Here is a 17,827-nt window from a genome sequence, read left to right as displayed (position 1 = left end):
CAACGGCCATATCACGCTGAGAACACCGGTTCTCGTCCGATCGCCGACGTTAGCAGCGTCGAGCGCAGTCAGTACTTGGGAATACTGCGTGCCGATTGCTTCTTCACTTTTGTTTCCTCTTTCAAATTCCACCAGATATGAAAAGAGCAAACATATCTTCTTTTTGTAATTGTTTTATAAAGATGAAAGTTAATTAAATTCAAATTATTAACTAGTACTCTCGGCAACGGCCATATCACGCTGTATACACCGATTCTCGTCCGAATACCGAAGTTAAGCAGCGTCGAGCGGAGTCATTACTTGGGAGGGAGACCATTTAGGAACACTGCGTGCCGTTGGCTTTTTCACTTTTTTTCCTCTTTTAAATTTTAATAGATATGAAAAAAGCAAACACGTTTTCTTTTTGTTATTGTTTTAAAATGATGAAGGTTAATTTGTCTCACTTAATTTAAATTCGAATTATTAACTAGCACTCTCGGCAACGGCCATATCACGCTGAAAACACCGGTTCACGTCCGATCACCGAAGTTAAGCAGCGTCGAGCGCATACAGTACTTGGGAATACTGCGTGCCGTTGGCTTTTTCACTTTTGTTTCCTCTTTCAAATTCCACCAGATATGAAAAAAGCAAACATATCTTCTTTTTTGTTATTGTTTTATAAAGATGAAAGTTAATTAAATTCAAATTATTAACTAGCATTCTCGGCAACGGCCATATTACGCTGAATACACCGGTGCTCGTCCGATAACCGAAGTTAAGCAGCGTCGAGCGCAGTCACTACTTGGGAGGGAGACCACTTAGGAACACTGCGTGCCGTTGGCTTTTTCACTTTTTTTTCCTCTTTTAAATTTTAATAGATAAGAAAAAAGCAAACATGTTTTCTTTTTGTTATTGTTTTAAAATGATGAAGGTTAATTTGTCTCACTTAATTTAAATTCGAATTATTAACTAGCACTCTCGGCAACGGCCATATCACGCTGAAAACACCGGTTCACGTCCGATCACCGAAAATAAGCAGCGTCGAGCGCATACAATACTTGGAAATACTGCGTGCCGTTTGTTTTTTCACTTTTGTTCCCCCAGATATGAAAAAAGCAAACATATCTTCTTTTTGTTATTGTTTTATAAAGATGAACGTTAATTAAATTCAAATTATTAACTAGCACTCTCGGCAACGGCCGTATCACGCTGAATACACCGTTTCTCGTCCGATAACCGCAGTTAAGCAGCGTCGAGCGCAGTCAGTACTTGGGAGGGCGACCACTTAGGAACACTGCGTGCCGTAAGCTTTTTCACTTTTTTTCCTCTTTTAAATTCCAATAGATATGAAAAAAGCAAACATATTTTCTTTTTGTTATTGTTTGAAAAAGATGAAGGTTAATTTGTCTCACTTAATTTAAATTCGAATTATTATCTAGCACTCTCGGCAACGGCCATATCACGTTGAGAACACCGGTTCTCGTCCGATCGCCGACGTTAGCAGCGTCGAGCGCAGTCAGTACTTGGGAATACTGCGTGCCGATTGCTTCTTCACTTTTGTTTCCTCTTTCAAATTCCACCAGATATGAAAAGAGCAAACATATCTTCTTTTTGTAATTGTTTTATAAAGATGAAAGTTAATTAGATTCAAATTATTAACTAGCACTCTCGGCAACGGCCATATCACGCTGTATACACCGATTCTCGTCCGAATACCGAAGTTAAGCAGCGTCGAGCGCAGTCATTACTTGGGAGGGAGACCTCTTAGGAACACTGCGTGCCGTTGGCTTTTTCACTTTTTTTCCTCTTTTAAATTTTAATAGATATGAAAAAAGCAAACACGTTTTCTTTTTACCTCTCCGAGTGACGTATGTCACGGAGAGGTTCTGTAACGATCGTGTGTGTCTGTGTGTCTGTCTGTGTGTCTGTGTGTCTGTGTGTGTGTCTGTTGTTACACCCACGTGACCGCGTTCGCAGTTTCCAAATCGGAGCAAACGTGTTCGCCATTTCCGAACTGCTTTCACAGTCACGGAAATGGCTACTCTATTTGAGTTCTCACACCACCATATTCTGGTCTTGGATCCATCCCACACGGACACCAGTCTGTACTTACTGGCTTCTAATCACCACCATCTTATGGCCTTCGTCCATCCCACATGGACACCAGTCTGTACTTACTGGCTTCTAATACCACCATCTTCTGGTCATTGTCCATCCCACATGGACACCAGTCTGTACACACTGGCTTCTAACACCACTATCTTCTGGTCTTGGTTTTTGTCCATACCACATGGACACCAGTCTGTACACCTGGCTTCTACACCACCATCTTCTGGTCTTTGTTTGTGTCCATCCCACATGGACACCAGTCTGCACACCTGGCTTCTACTCCATCGTCATCGTTTGGTTTAAGACATTCGCGGCGATCAGCTAGGGTTACGAGAAACGTCTAGCCTCCCTAGGGTGGGTTGTCCACCAAAGGTTTTCGCAATTGCGGTTGTTCTTGCTTTTAACTGTAGTTCGACACCCTTATATACTACCTATTTGAATAAGGCGAAGCAACCGGCGTATGCTTCATTTCAAACGCCAATATTAGTCAAGTCTCTCAAGAATGTTTAATTGTTCTTTTTTAAAACGATGTAACGTTCAATAAGGCGAATAACTAACGAAGAAAATATTAAATATTAATTATATTCATTTTAATATTTAAGATAATCTTGTTTCTCAATTCAAAACTAATACGGAAAGAGTTAAAAAGCAGTCTATGTTTTTGTCTGTGTGTGTCCGTCCGTTGTTACAGTAGTGTGCTGCGTTAGAAGTTCGTTTTGTTTTGATGTGTACAGGAATCCTACAGAACCATAATATTCCCTTTATCCTTAATATAAAGTGAATATGTGGAAATATTTTTCGTAATTATGATGCATTTAGTACTTTTGTAGCTTTAAAGCTCTATTTCATTTTGATATTCCAAAACGTTTTTTTAATATTATTATTTAAAATGGATGTTTATATATTACCTAAGCTATACTACATCTGTTTATAGCATAATCCTTTCTAAAGTGAATACAAGCACAACGCTACTATGTTGGTCAAATGAACATTTATTTGTCAATAGGCCTAGTGAAACAAAAAGTAAACGCTTGGGTTTGGATTTCGTTTCTGTAATGCAGAGACATTAACGGTTCAGAGTGAGCCGAAAGTTAAGTACACTCTAGGCTTAGATATTATAATCATGTTGGAAATCTGGGCCGCGTTCAGCAGAGCCCAGCGCTGTTAGCAGTGTCCTACATAACGGGATTTTGTTTTTGAATTTTGACGTCACGGTTCTTAGCGCTGAGCTAGCGCGGTGTTCAAAGAAAATAGTCGGCTTTTTGGATAACGTGACGTAAAACGTGTAGTTCTCAGCTTGGCGAAAAAACCATGGATGATTAATACAAATAGCTCTATGGGACTATAGCTATTTAATTGGCGTGAAACCAGTTGATCACGCGAGAATTTTGAGAGATATGCTAGTTTCTAATTTTAATTATAAAAGTTGTTATCTATCTCTATAAATATGTTATCATACAATTTTTGTTAAGCCTTGGTACCTTGCACGCTTTATTGCGCTAGCGTCAATTATAAAACGCCGATGACCGGAGAAAAGCTATGACGACAGAGCTCACCGGTAAACATTTCCAAAATCCGCTGTCTTTTTTGGTGAGCTATGACGACAGAGCTCACCGGTAAACATTTCCAAAATCCGCTGTCTTTTTTGGTGAGCTCTGCTGAACGCAGCCCAGACCAGTGAAAGGTCTGATCGTAATCGGATAATAGCTTCGTGTTTTCATGCTTTTTATGGTACGCATTTACTTTCAGTGTGTGTAGCCACAAATAAGCTTTGGTGTTATGTAACGTTAACAGTCATGTTGACAAACTAAGAAAATCGTTGAGGTGAAACGAGAGGATAGTGTTTATATGGCAACCCTGTTGTGAATATGGCTTTGAACATAGAGGGCATACAGTTGAGGAGTAGAAAATCGGGCCTTTACAAACACGTAAAGGTAGTATCCCTCTCTTCATTTCCCGTTTCTCCCCCATTGGATGATTTTAATGTGTACAAGTATATCATTATTGGATGTAAAATGTCGTCTGATTTACAGTGTATTTGCTATGCTTTGTATACTGCTTTAATATTTCATAAATTTTAACTTAAGAAACATTTCCATATCTGGGTAAATAAGTTTGTAAGTAGTCGTCTTGACTCGGAGAGGTAATATTTTGGTTTTCCCAACTTGTTGTTATTGTTTTAAAATGATGAAGGTTAATTTGTCTGACTTAATTTAAATTCGAATTATTAACTAGCACTCTCGGCAACGGCCATATCACGCTGAAAACACCGGTTCACGTCCGATCACCGAAGTTAAGCAGCGTCGAGCGCATACAGTACTTGGGAATACTGCGTGCCGTTGGCTTTTTCACTTTTGTTTCCTCTTTCAAATTCCACCAGATATGAAAAAAGCAAACATATCTTCTTTTTTGTTATTGTTTTATAAAGATGAAAGTTAATTAAATTCAAATTATTAACTAGCACTCTCGGCAACGGCCATATCACGCTGAATACACCGGTTCTCGTCCGATAACCGAAGTTAAGCAACGTCGAGCGCAGTCACTACTTGGGAGGGAGACCACTTAGGAACACTGCGTGCCGTTGGCTTTTTCAATTTTTCTTCCCCATTTAAATTTTAATAGATATGAAAAAAGCAAACATGTTTTCTTTTTGTTATTGTTTTAAAATGATGAAGGTTAATTTGTCTCACTTAATTTAAATTCGAATTATTAACTAGCACTCTCGGCAACGGCCATATCACGCTGAAAACACCGGTTCACGTCCGATCACCGAAGTTAAGCAGCGTCGAGCGCATACAGTACTTGGGAATACTGCGTGCCGTTGGCTTTTTCACTTTTGTTTCCTCTTTCAAATTCCACCAGATATGAAAAAAGCAAACATATCTTCTTTTTTGTTATTGTTTTATAAAGATGAAAGTTAATTAAATTCAAATTATTAACTAGCACTCTCGGCAACGGCCATATCACGCTGAATACACCGGTTCTCGTCCGATAACCGAAGTTAAGCAGCGTCGAGCGCAGTCACTACTTGGGAGGGAGACCACTTAGGAACACTGCGTGCCGTTGGCTTTTTCAATTTTTCTTCCCCATTTAAATTTTAATAGATATGAAAAAAGCAAACATGTTTTCTTTTTGTTATTGTTTTAAAATGATGAAGGTTAATTTGTCTCACTTAATTTAAATTCGAATTATTAACTAGCACTCTCGGCAACGGCCATATCACGCTGAAAACACCGGTTCACGTCCGATCACCGAAGTTAAGCAGCGTCGAGCGCATACAGTACTTGGGAATACTGCGTGCCGTTTGTTTTTTCACTTTTGTTTCCTCTTTTAAATTCCACCAGATATGAAAAAAGCAAACATATCTTCTTTTTGTTATTGTTTTATAAAGATGAAGGTTAATAAAATTCAAATTATTAACTAGCACTCTCGGCAACGGCCATATCACGCTGAATTCACCGGTTCTCGTCCGATAACCGAAGTTAAGCAGCGTCGAGCGCAGTCAGTACTTGGGAGGGCGACCACTTAGGAACATTGCGTGCCGTAAGCTTTTTCACTTTTTTTCCTCTTTTAAATTCCAATAGATATGAAAAAAGCAAACACGTTTTCTTTTTGTTATTGTTTTAAAATGATGAAGGTTAATTTGTCTCACTTAATTTAAATTCGAATTATTAACTAGCACTCTCGGCAACGGCCATATCACGCTGAAAACACCGGTTCACGTCCGATCAACGAAGTTAAGCAGCGTCGAGCGCATACAGTACTTGGGAATACTGCGTGCCGTTGGCTTTTTCACTTTTGTTTCCTCTTTCAAATTCCACCAGATATGAAAAAAGCAAACATATCTTCTTTTTTGTTATTGTTTTATAAAGATGAAAGTTAATTAAATTCAAATTATTAACTAGCACTCTCGGCAACGGCCATATCACGCTGAATACACCGGTTCTCGTCCGATAACCGAAGTTAAGCAGCGTCGAGCGCAGTCACTACTTGGGAGGGAGACCACTTAGGAACACTGCGTGCCGTTGGCTTTTTCACTTTTTTTTCCTCTTTTAAATTTTAATAGATATGAAAAAAGCAAACATGTTTTCTTTTTGTTATTGTTTTAAAATGATGAAGGTTAATTTGTCTCACTTAATTTAAATTCGAATTATTAACTAGCACTCTCGACAACGGCCATATCACGCTGAGAACACAGGTTCTCGTCCGATCGCCGACGTTAGCAGCGTCGAGCGCAGTCAGTACTTGGGAATACTGCGTGCCGTTGGCTTTTTCACTTTTGTTTCCTCTTTTAAATTCCACCCGATATGAAAAAAGCAAACATATCTTCTTTTTGTTATTGTTTTATAAAGATGAAAGTTAATTAAATTAAAATTATTAACTAGCACTCTCGGCAACGGCCATATTACGCTGAATACACCGGTTCTCGTCCGATAAACGAAGTTAAGCAGCGTCGAGCGCAGTCACTACTTGGGAGGGAGACCACTTAGGAACACTGCGTGCAGTTGGCTTTTTCACTTTTTTTTCCTCTTTTAAATTTTAATAGATAACAAAAAAGCAAACCTGTTTTCTTTTTGTTATTGTTTTAAAATGATGAAGGTTAATTTGTCTCACTTAATTTAAATTCGAATTATTAACTAGCACTCTCGGCAACGGCCATATCACGCTGAAAAGACCGGTTCTTGTCCGATCACCGAAGTTAAGCAGCGTCGAGCGCATAGAGTACTTGGGAATACTGCGTGCCGTTGGCTTTTTCACTTTTGTTTCCTCTTTCAAATTCCACCAGATATGAAAAAAGCAAACATATCTTCTTTTTTGTTATTGTTTTATAAAGATGAAAGTTAATTAAATTTAAATTATTAACTAGCACTCTCGGCAACGGCCATATCAAGCTGAATACACCGGTTCTCGTCCGATAACCGAACTTAAGCAGCGTCGAGCGCAGTTACTACTTGGGAGGGAGACCACTTAGGAACACTGCGTGCCGTTGGCTTTTTCACTTTTTTTTCCTCTTTTAAATTTTAATAGATATGAAAAAAGCAAACACGTTTTCTTTTTGTTATTGTTTTAAAATGATGAAGGTTAATTTGTCTCACTTAATTTAAATTCGAATTATTAACTAGCACTCTCGGCAACGGCCATATCACGCTGAAAACACCGGTTCACGTCCGATCACCGAAGTAAAGCAGCGTCGAGCGCTACAGTACTTGGGAATACTGCGTGCCGTTTGCTTTTTCACTTTTGTTTCCTCATTTAAATTCCACCAGATATGAAAAAAGCAAACATATCTTCTTTTTGTTATTGTTTTATAAAGATGAAGGTTAATTTGTCTCACTTAATTTAAATTCGAATTATTATCTAGCACTCTCGGCAACGGCCATATCACGCTGAGAACACCGGTTCTCGTCCGATCGCCGACGTTAGCAGCGTCGAGCGCAGTCAGTACTTGGGAATACTGCGTGCCGTTTGCTTTTTTCACTCTTGTTTCCTCTTTCAAATTCCACCAGATATGAAAAAAGCAAACAAATCTTCTTTTAGTTATTGTTTTATAAAGATGAAAGTTAATTAAATTCAAATTATTAACTAGCACTCTCGGCAACGGCCATATCACGCTGAATACACCGGTTCTCGTCAGATAACCGAAGTTAAGCAGCGTCGAGCGCAGTCAGTACTTGGGAGGGCGACCACTTAGGAACACTGCGTGCCGTTGGCTTTTTCACTTTTTTTTCCTCTTTTAAATTCCAATAGATATGAAAAAAGCAAACATATTTTCTTTTTGTTATTGTTTGAAAAATATGAAGGTTAATTTGTCTCACTTAATTTAAATTCGAATTATTATCTAGCACTCTCGGCAACGGCCATATCACGCTGAGAACACCGGTTCTCGTCCGATCGCCGACGTTAGCAGCGTCGAGCGCAGTCAGTACTTGGGAATACTCCGTGCCGTTTGCTTTTTCACTTTTGTTTCCTCTTTCAAATTCCACCAGATATGAAAAAAGCAAACATATCTTCTTTTTGTTATTGCTTTATAAAGATGAAAGTTAATTAAATTCAAATTATTAACTAGCACTCTCGGCAACGGCCATATCACGCTGAATACACCGATTCCCGTCCGATAACCGAAGTTAAGCAGCGTCGAGCGCAGTCACTACTTGGGAGAGAGACCACTTAGGAACACTGCGTGCCGTTGGCTTTTTCACTTTTTTTTCCTCTTTTAAATTTTAATAGATATGAAAAAAGCAAACATGTTTTCTTTTTGTTATTGTTTTAAAATGATGAAGGTTAATTTGTCTCACTTAATTTAAATTCGAATTATTAACTAGCACTCTCGGCAACGGCCATATCACGCTGAATACACCGGTTCACGTCCGATCACCGAAGTTAAGCAATACGTGAACAAACAAACCCCTCCATAGAAAATGCCTTAGACTATACTTTGCAGGCTCGTAACTCTGTTTTTACTGGAGATACGGCGATGTCCTTTGAGTATGTTATAGTCCAATTTGTCCCCCATCTAATCATACTAAAAACAATGAGCTACGACAAACAGGGGCCGAGTAATTAAGCTAAACGTAAACAAACAACCCGTCCATAGGAAATGCATTAGACTATACTTTGTAGGCCCATAACTCTGTGTCTACTAGAGATACGGGGATGTCCTTAGGATATGTTATAGTCCAAATTGTCCCTCATCTAACCATACTAAAAACATTGAGCTACGACAAACAGGGGCCGAGATATTAAGCAAAATGTTCGTCAACTTTGGTATCGTCTCACTTATTTTTATTATGTTACTTATGATTTTTGCACTAAACTTTGGAGGCTCATAACTCTTGTTCTACAAGAGATACTGGGATCTCCTTTGGATATGTTATAGTACTTTTCGCTCCCCATACAAGGATACTTTAAACTTGAGGCTACCTCAATATCGTCGTCAACTTATTTTTTGTCTCACTTATTGTTAGAAGGTTACTTTTGATTTTTAAAAATAAACTTTGCAGGCTCGTAACTCTGTTTCTACTGGAGATACGGCGATGTCCTTCGAGTATGTTATAGACCAATTTGTCCCCCATCTAGCCATACTAAGAATTAGGGCTACGACAAACAGTAGTCGAGTAATTAAGCTAATCGTAAACAAACAAACCCCTCCATAGGAAATACATTAGACTAAATTCTGGAGGCTCGTAACTCTGGTTCTACCAGAGATACGGGATGTAAATAATGTGACCTTGACACAAATGTTCGGATAATTATAAAGGTCTTTGCATGTTCCAAGCAAAAAAAAAAAAACTTCGCGGTTTCAAACCTGTGGCCTTCCGGGAGTGAGGCGGATGCGATAACCGCTACACTAAAGATATGTTATTATTTTTAATCGAAGGAACAGGGTCAAGTAATTAAGCAATACGTGAACAAACAAACCCCTACATAGAAAATGCATTAAACTATATTTTGCAGGCTCGTAACTCTGTTTCTACAGGAGATTTGGGGATGTCCTTTGAGTATGTTATAGTCCAATTTGTCCCCCATCTAACCATACTAAAAACATTGAGCTACGACAAACAGGGGCCGAGTAATTAAGCTAAACGTAAACAAACAACCCCTCCATAGGAAATGCATTAGACTTTACTTTGCAGGCCCATTACTCTGTGTTTACTTGAGATACGGGGATGTCCTTAGGATATGTTATAGTCCAATTTGTTTCCCATCTAACCATACTAAAAACTTTGGGCTACGACAAACAGGGGCCGAGTAATTAAGCTAAACGTAAACAAACAGCCCCTCCATAGGAAATGCATTAGACTATACTTTGCAGGCTCGTAACTCTGTTTCTACTGGAGATACGGGGATGTCCTTTGAGTATGTTTTATTCCAATTTGTCCCCCATCTAACCATACTAAAAACATTGAGCTACGACAAACAGGGGCCGAGATATTAAGCAAAATGTTCTTCAACTTTGGTATCGTCTCACTTATTTTTATTATGTTACTTATGATTTTTGCACTAAACTTTGGAGGCTCATAACTTTTGTTCTACAAGAGATACTGGGATCTCCTTTGGATATGTTATAGTACTCTTTGCTCCCCATACAAGGATACTTTAAACTTGAGGCTAAAGCAATATCGTCGTCAACTTACTTTTTGTCTCACTTATTGTTAGAAGGTTACTTTTGATTTTTGAAAATAAACTTTGCAGGCTCGTAACTCTGTTTCTACTGGAGATACGGGGATGTCCTTTGAGTATGTTATAGACCAATTTGTCCCCCATCTAGCCATACTAAGAATTAGGGCTACGACAAACAGTAGTCGAGTAATTAAGCTAATCGTAAACAAACAAACCCCTCCATAGGAAATACTTTAGACTAAATTCTGGAGGCTCGTAACTCTGGTTCTACCAGAGATACGGGGATGTAAATAATGTGACCTTGACACAAATGTTCGATTAATTTTAAAGGTCTTTGCATGTTCCAAGCAAAAAAAAAACTTCGCGGTTTCGAACCTGTGGCCTTCCGGGAGTGAGGCGGATGCGATAACCGCTACACTAAAGATATGTTATTATTTTTAATCGAAAGAACAGGGTCAAGTAATTAAGCAATACGTGAACAAACAAACCCCTCCATAGAAAATGCATTAGACTATACTTTGCAGGCTCGTAACTCTGTTTCTACAGGAGATTTGGGGATGTCCTTTGAGTATGTTATAGTCCAATTTGTCCCCACTCTAACCATACTAAAAACATTGAGCTACGACAAACAGGGGCCGAGTAATTAAGCTAAACGTAAACAAACAACCCCTCCATAGGAAATGCATTAGACTTTACTTTGCAGGCCCTTTACTCTGTGTCTACTTGAGATACGGGGATGTCCTTAGGATATGTTATAGTCCAATTTGTTTCCCATCTAACCATACTAAAAACTTTGGGCTACGACAAATAGGGGCCGAGTAATTAAGCTAAACGTAAACAAACAACCCCTCCATAGGAAATGCATTAGACTATACTTTGCAGGCTCGTAACTCTGTTTCTACTGGAGATACGGGGATGTCCTTTGAGTATGTTTTATTCCAATTTGTCCCCCATCTAACCATACTAAAAACATTGAGCTACGACAAACAGGGGCCGAGATATTAAGCAAAATGTTCGTCAACTTTGGTATCGTCTCACTTATTTTTATTATGTTACTTATGATTTTTGCACTAAACTTTGGAGGCTCATAACTCTTGTTCTACAAGAGATACTGGGATCTCCTTTGGATATGTTATAGTACTCTTTGCTCCCCATACAAGGATACTTTAAACTTGAGGCTAAAGCAATATCGTCGTCAACTTACTTTTTGTCTCACTTATTGTTAGAAGGTTACTTTTGATTTTTGAAAATAAACTTTGCAGGCTCGTAACTCTGTTTCTACTGGAGATACGGGGATGTCCTTTGAGTATGTTATAGACCAATTTGTCCCCCATCTAGCCATACTAAGAATTAGGGCTACGACAAACAGTAGTCGAGTAATTAAGCTAATCGAAAACAAACAAACCCCTCCATAGGAAATACTTTAGACTAAATTCTGGAGGCTCGTAACTCTGGTTCTACCAGAGATACGGGGATGTAAATAATGTGACCTTGACACAAATGTTCGGATAATTATAAAGGTCTTTGCATGTTCCAAGCAAAAAAAAAAACCTCGCGGTTTCGAACCTGTGGCCTTCCGGGAGTGAGGCGGATGCGATAACCGCTACACTAAAGATATGTTATTATTTTTAATCGAAGGAACAGGGTCAAGTAATTAAGCAATACGTGAACAAACAAACCCCTCCATAGAAAATGCATTAGACTATACTTTGCAGGCTCGTAACTCTGTTTCTACAGGAGATTTGGGGATGTCCTTTGAGTATGTTATAGTCCAATTTGTCCCCCATCTAACCATACTAAAAACATTGAGCTACGACAAACAGGGGCCGAGTAATTAAGCTAAACGTAAACAAACAACCCCTCCATAGGAAATGCATTAGACTTTACTTTGCAGGCCCATTACTCTGTGTCTACTTGAGATACGGGGATGTCCTTAGGATATGTTATAGTCCAATTTGTCCCCCATCTAACCATACTAAAAACATTGAGCTACGACAAACAGGGGCCGAGTAATTAAGCTAAACGTAAACAAACAACCCCTCCATAGGAAATGCATTAGACTTTACTTTGCAGGCCCATTACTCTGTGTCTACTTGAGATACGGGGATGTCCTTAGGATATGTTATAGTCCAATTTGTTTCCCATCTAACCATACTAAAAACTTTGGGCTACGACAAACAGGGGCCGAGTAATTAAGCTAAACGTAAACAAACAACCCCTCCATAGGAAATGCATTAGACTATACTTTGCAGGCTCGTAACTCTGTTTCTACTGGAGATACGGGGATGTCCTTTGAGTATGTTTTATTCCAATTTGTCCCCCATCTAACCATACTAAAAACATTGAGCTACGACAAACAGGGGCCGAGATATTAAGCAAAATGTTCGTCAACTTTGGTATCGTCTCACTTATTTTTATTATGTTACTTATGATTTTTGCACTAAACTTTGGAGGCTCATAACTCTTGTTCTACAAGAGATACTGGGATCTCCTTTGGATATGTTATAGTACTCTTTGCTCCCCATACAAGGATACTTTAAACTTGAGGCTAAAGCAATATCGTCGTCAACTTACTTTTTGTCTCACTTATTGTTAGAAGGTTACTTTTGATTTTTGAAAATAAACTTTGCAGGCTCGTAACTCTGTTTCTACTGGAGATACGGGGATGTCCTTTGAGTATGTTATAGACCAATTTGTCCCCCATCTAGCCATACTAAGAATTAGGGCTACGACAAACAGTAGTCGAGTAATTAAGCTAATCGTAAACAAACAAACCCCTCCATAGGAAATACTTTAGACTAAATTCTGGAGGCTCGTAACTCTGGTTCTACCAGAGATACGGGGATGTAAATAATGTGACCTTGACACAAATGTTCGGATAATTATAAAGGTCTTTGCATGTTCCAAGCAAAAAAAAAAACCTCGCGGTTTCGAACCTGTGGCCTTCCGGGAGTGAGGCGGATGCGATAACCGCTACACTAAAGATATGTTATTATTTTTAATCGAAGGAACAGGGTCAAGTAATTAAGCAATACGTGAACAAACAAACCCCTCCATAGAAAATGCATTAGACTATACTTTGCAGGCTCGTAACTCTGTTTCTACAGGAGATTTGGGGATGTCCTTTGAGTATGTTATAGTCCAATTTGTCCCCCATCTAACCATACTAAAAACATTGAGCTACGACAAACAGGGGCCGAGTAATTAAGCTAAACGTAAACAAACAACCCCTCCATAGGAAATGCATTAGACTTTACTTTGCAGGCCCATTACTCTGTGTCTACTTGAGATACGGGGATGTCCTTAGGATATGTTATAGTCCAATTTGTCCCCCATCTAACCATACTAAAAACATTGAGCTACGACAAACAGGGGCCGAGTAATTAAGCTAAACGTAAACAAACAACCCCTCCATAGGAAATGCATTAGACTTTACTTTGCAGGCCCATTACTCTGTGTCTACTTGAGATACGGGGATGTCCTTAGGATATGTTATAGTCCAATTTGTTTCCCATCTAACCATACTAAAAACTTTGGGCTACGACAAACAGGGGCCGAGTAATTAAGCTAAACGTAAACAAACAACCCCTCCATAGGAAATGCATTAGACTATACTTTGCAGGCTCGTAACTCTGTTTCTACTGGAGATACGGGGATGTCCTTTGAGTGTGTTTTATTCCAATTTGTCCCCCATCTAACCATACTAAAAACATTGAGCTACGACAAACAGGGGCCGAGATATTAAGCAAAATGTTCGTCAACTTTGGTATCGTCTCACTTATTTTTATTATGTTACTTATGATTTTTGCACTAAACTTTGGAGGCTCATAACTCTTGTTCTACAAGAGATACTGGGATCTCCTTTGGATATGTTATAGTACTCTTTGCTCCCCATACAAGGATACTTTAAACTTGAGGCTAAAGCAATATCGTCGTCAACTTACTTTTTGTCTCACTTATTGTTAGAAGGTTACTTTTGATTTTTGAAAATAAACTTTGCAGGCTCGTAACTCTGTTTCTACTGGAGATACGGGGATGTCCTTTGAGTATGTTATAGACCAATTTGTCCCCCATCTAGCCATACTAAGAATTAGGGCTACGACAAACAGTAGTCGAGTAATTAAGCTAATCGTAAACAAACAAACCCCTCCATAGGAAATACTTTAGACTAAATTCTGGAGGCTCGTAACTCTGGTTCTACCAGAGATACGGGGATGTAAATAATGTGACCTTGACACAAATGTTCGGATAATTATAAAGGTCTTTGCATGTTCCAAGCAAAAAAAAAAACCTCGCGGTTTCGAACCTGTGGCCTTCCGGGAGTGAGGCGGATGCGATAACCGCTACACTAAAGATATGTTATTATTTTTAATCGAAGGAACAGGGTCAAGTAATTAAGCAATACGTGAACAAACAAACCCCTCCATAGAAAATGCATTAGACTATACTTTGCAGGCTCGTAACTCTGTTTCTACAGGAGATTTGGGGATGTCCTTTGAGTATGTTATAGTCCAATTTGTCCCCCATCTAACCATACTAAAAACATTGAGCTACGACAAACAGGGGCCGAGTAATTAAGCTAAACGTAAACAAACAACCCCTCCATAGGAAATGCATTAGACTTTACTTTGCAGGCCCATTACTCTGTGTCTACTTGAGATACGGGGATGTCCTTAGGATATGTTATAGTCCAATTTGTCCCCCATCTAACCATACTAAAAACATTGAGCTACGACAAACAGGGGCCGAGTAATTAAGCTAAACGTAAACAAACAACCCCTCCATAGGAAATGCATTAGACTTTACTTTGCAGGCCCATTACTCTGTGTCTACTTGAGATACGGGGATGTCCTTAGGATATGTTATAGTCCAATTTGTTTCCCATCTAACCATACTAAAAACTTTGGGCTACGACAAACAGGGGCCGAGTAATTAAGCTAAACGTAAACAAACAACCCCTCCATAGGAAATGCATTAGACTATACTTTGCAGGCTCGTAACTCTGTTTCTACTGGAGATACGGGGATGTCCTTTGAGTATGTTTTATTCCAATTTGTCCCCCATCTAACCATACTAAAAACATTGAGCTACGACAAACAGGGGCCGAGATATTAAGCAAAATGTTCGTCAACTTTGGTATCGTCTCACTTATTTTTATTATGTTACTTATGATTTTTGCACTAAACTTTGGAGGCTCATAACTCTTGTTCTACAAGAGATACTGGGATCTCCTTTGGATATGTTATAGTACTCTTTGCTTCCCATACAAGGATACTTTAAACTTGAGGCTAAAGCAATATCGTCGTCAACTTACTTTTTGTCTCACTTATTGTTAGAAGGTTACTTTTGATTTTTGAAAATAAACTTTGCAGGCTCGTAACTCTGTTTCTACTGGAGATACGGGGATGTCCTTTGAGTATGTTATAGACCAATTTGTCCCCCATCTAGCCATACTAAGAATTAGGGCTACGACAAACAGTAGTCGAGTAATTAAGCTAATCGTAAACAAACAAACCCCTCCATAGGAAATACTTTAGACTAAATTCTGGAGGCTCGTAACTCTGGTTCTACCAGAGATACGGGGATGTAAATAATGTGACCTTGACACAAATGTTCGGATAATTATAAAGGTCTTTGCATGTTCCAAGCAAAAAAAAAAACCTCGCGGTTTCGAACCTGTGGCCTTCCGGGAGTGAGGCGGATGCGATAACCGCTACACTAAAGATATGTTATTATTTTTAATCGAAGGAACAGGGTCAAGTAATTAAGCAATACGTGAACAAACAAACCCCTCCATAGAAAAAGCATTAGACTATACTTTGCAGGCTCGTAACTCTGTTTCTACAGGAGATTTGGGGATGTCCTTTGAGTATGTTATAGTCCAATTTGTCCCCCATCTAACCATACTAAAAACATTGAGCTACGACAAACAGGGGCCGAGTAATTAAGCTAAACGTAAACAAACAACCCCTCCATAGGAAATGCATTAGACTTTACTTTGCAGGCCCATTACTCTGTGTCTACTTGAGATACGGGGATGTCCTTAGGATATGTTATAGTCCAATTTGTTTCCCATCTAACCATACTAAAAACTTTGGGCTACGACAAACAGGGGCCGAGTAATTAAGCTAAACGTAAACAAACAACCCCTCCATAGGAAATGCATTAGACTATACTTTGCAGGCTCGTAACTCTGTTTCTACTGGAGATACGGGGATGTCCTTTGAGTATGTTTTATTCCAATTTGTCCCCCATCTAACCATACTAAAAACATTGAGCTACGACAAACAGGGGCCGAGATATTAAGCAAAATGTTCGTCAACTTTGGTATCGTCTCACTTATTTTTATTATGTTACTTATGATTTTTGCACTAAACTTTGGAGGCTCATAACTCTTGTTCTACAAGAGATACTGGGATCTCCTTTGGATATGTTATAGTACTCTTTGCTCCCCATACAAGGATACTTTAAACTTGAGGCTAAAGCAATATCGTCGTCAACTTACTTTTTGTCTCACTTATTGTTAGAAGGTTACTTTTGATTTTTGAAAATAAACTTTGCAGGCTCGTAACTCTGTTTCTACTGGAGATACGGGGATGTCCTTTGAGTATGTTATAGACCAATTTGTCCCCCATCTAGCCATACTAAGAATTAGGGCTACGACAAACAGTAGTCGAGTAATTAAGCTAATCGTAAACAAACAAACCCCTCCATAGGAAATACTTTAGACTAAATTCTGGAGGCTCGTAACTCTGGTTCTACCAGAGATACGGGGATGTAAATAATGTGACCTTGACACAAATGTTCGGATAATTATAAAGGTCTTTGCATGTTCCAAGCAAAAAAAAAAACCTCGCGGTTTCGAACCTGTGGCCTTCCGGGAGTGAGGCGGATGCGATAACCGCTACACTAAAGATATGTTATTATTTTTAATCGAAGGAACAGGGTCAAGTAATTAAGCAATACGTGAACAAACAAACCCCTCCATAGAAAATGCATTAGACTATACTTTGCAGGCTCGTAACTCTGTTTCTACAGGAGATTTGGGGATGTCCTTTGAGTATGTTATAGTCCAATTTGTCCCCCATCTAACCATACTAAAAACATTGAGCTACGACAAACAGGGGCCGAGTAATTAAGCTAAACGTAAACAAACAACCCCTCCATAGGAAATGCATTAGACTTTACTTTGCAGGCCCATTACTCTGTGTCTACTTGAGATACGGGGATGTCCTTAGGATATGTTATAGTCCAATTTGTCCCCCATCTAACCATACTAAAAACATTGAGCTACGACAAACAGGGGCCGAGTAATTAAGCTAAACGTAAACAAACAACCCCTCCATAGGAAATGCATTAGACTTTACTTTGCAGGCCCATTACTCTGTGTCTACTTGAGATACGGGGATGTCCTTAGGATATGTTATAGTCCAATTTGTTTCCCATCTAACCATACTAAAAACTTTGGGCTACGACAAACAGGGGCCGAGTAATTAAGCTAAACGTAAACAAACAACCCCTCCATAGGAAATGCATTAGACTATACTTTGCAGGCTCGTAACTCTGTTTCTACTGGAGATACGGGGATGTCCTTTGAGTATGTTTTATTCCAATTTGT

General features: G+C 39.0%; 15 pseudogenes; all 15 read left to right on the top strand.

Moving 5' to 3' along the window:
- The first annotated feature begins 222 nt into the window (after window positions 1-222).
- On the top strand, window positions 223-341 carry LOC149650421 (5S ribosomal RNA; annotated as a pseudogene).
- Window positions 342-477: 136 nt separating this feature from the next.
- LOC149650420 (5S ribosomal RNA) lies at window positions 478-580 on the top strand (annotated as a pseudogene).
- Window positions 581-703: 123 nt separating this feature from the next.
- On the top strand, window positions 704-822 carry LOC149650419 (5S ribosomal RNA; annotated as a pseudogene).
- Window positions 823-1,170: 348 nt separating this feature from the next.
- Window positions 1,171-1,289, top strand: LOC149650418 (5S ribosomal RNA; annotated as a pseudogene).
- Window positions 1,290-1,649: 360 nt separating this feature from the next.
- LOC149650417 (5S ribosomal RNA) lies at window positions 1,650-1,768 on the top strand (annotated as a pseudogene).
- A 2,562-nt stretch (window positions 1,769-4,330) lies between these two features.
- LOC149650416 (5S ribosomal RNA) lies at window positions 4,331-4,433 on the top strand (annotated as a pseudogene).
- Window positions 4,434-4,556: 123 nt separating this feature from the next.
- On the top strand, window positions 4,557-4,675 carry LOC149650415 (5S ribosomal RNA; annotated as a pseudogene).
- Window positions 4,676-4,812: 137 nt separating this feature from the next.
- Window positions 4,813-4,915, top strand: LOC149650414 (5S ribosomal RNA; annotated as a pseudogene).
- Window positions 4,916-5,038: 123 nt separating this feature from the next.
- On the top strand, window positions 5,039-5,157 carry LOC149650413 (5S ribosomal RNA; annotated as a pseudogene).
- A 362-nt stretch (window positions 5,158-5,519) lies between these two features.
- LOC149650412 (5S ribosomal RNA) lies at window positions 5,520-5,638 on the top strand (annotated as a pseudogene).
- A 362-nt stretch (window positions 5,639-6,000) lies between these two features.
- LOC149650411 (5S ribosomal RNA) lies at window positions 6,001-6,119 on the top strand (annotated as a pseudogene).
- Window positions 6,120-6,480: 361 nt separating this feature from the next.
- Window positions 6,481-6,599, top strand: LOC149650410 (5S ribosomal RNA; annotated as a pseudogene).
- Window positions 6,600-6,962: 363 nt separating this feature from the next.
- On the top strand, window positions 6,963-7,081 carry LOC149650409 (5S ribosomal RNA; annotated as a pseudogene).
- Window positions 7,082-7,682: 601 nt separating this feature from the next.
- On the top strand, window positions 7,683-7,801 carry LOC149650408 (5S ribosomal RNA; annotated as a pseudogene).
- A 361-nt stretch (window positions 7,802-8,162) lies between these two features.
- Window positions 8,163-8,281, top strand: LOC149650407 (5S ribosomal RNA; annotated as a pseudogene).
- Window positions 8,282-17,827: the final 9,546 nt, after the last annotated feature.

Source organism: Phalangium opilio, unplaced genomic scaffold, assembly GCF_054372755.1.
Source record: "Phalangium opilio isolate 3A_F unplaced genomic scaffold, DU_Popi_V2 ptg000087l_1, whole genome shotgun sequence".
Taxonomy (NCBI): Eukaryota; Metazoa; Arthropoda; class Arachnida; order Opiliones; family Phalangiidae; genus Phalangium; species Phalangium opilio.
The sequence above is the reverse complement of the archived record's forward strand: the minus strand, read 5'-3'. Positions and strand labels throughout refer to the sequence as shown.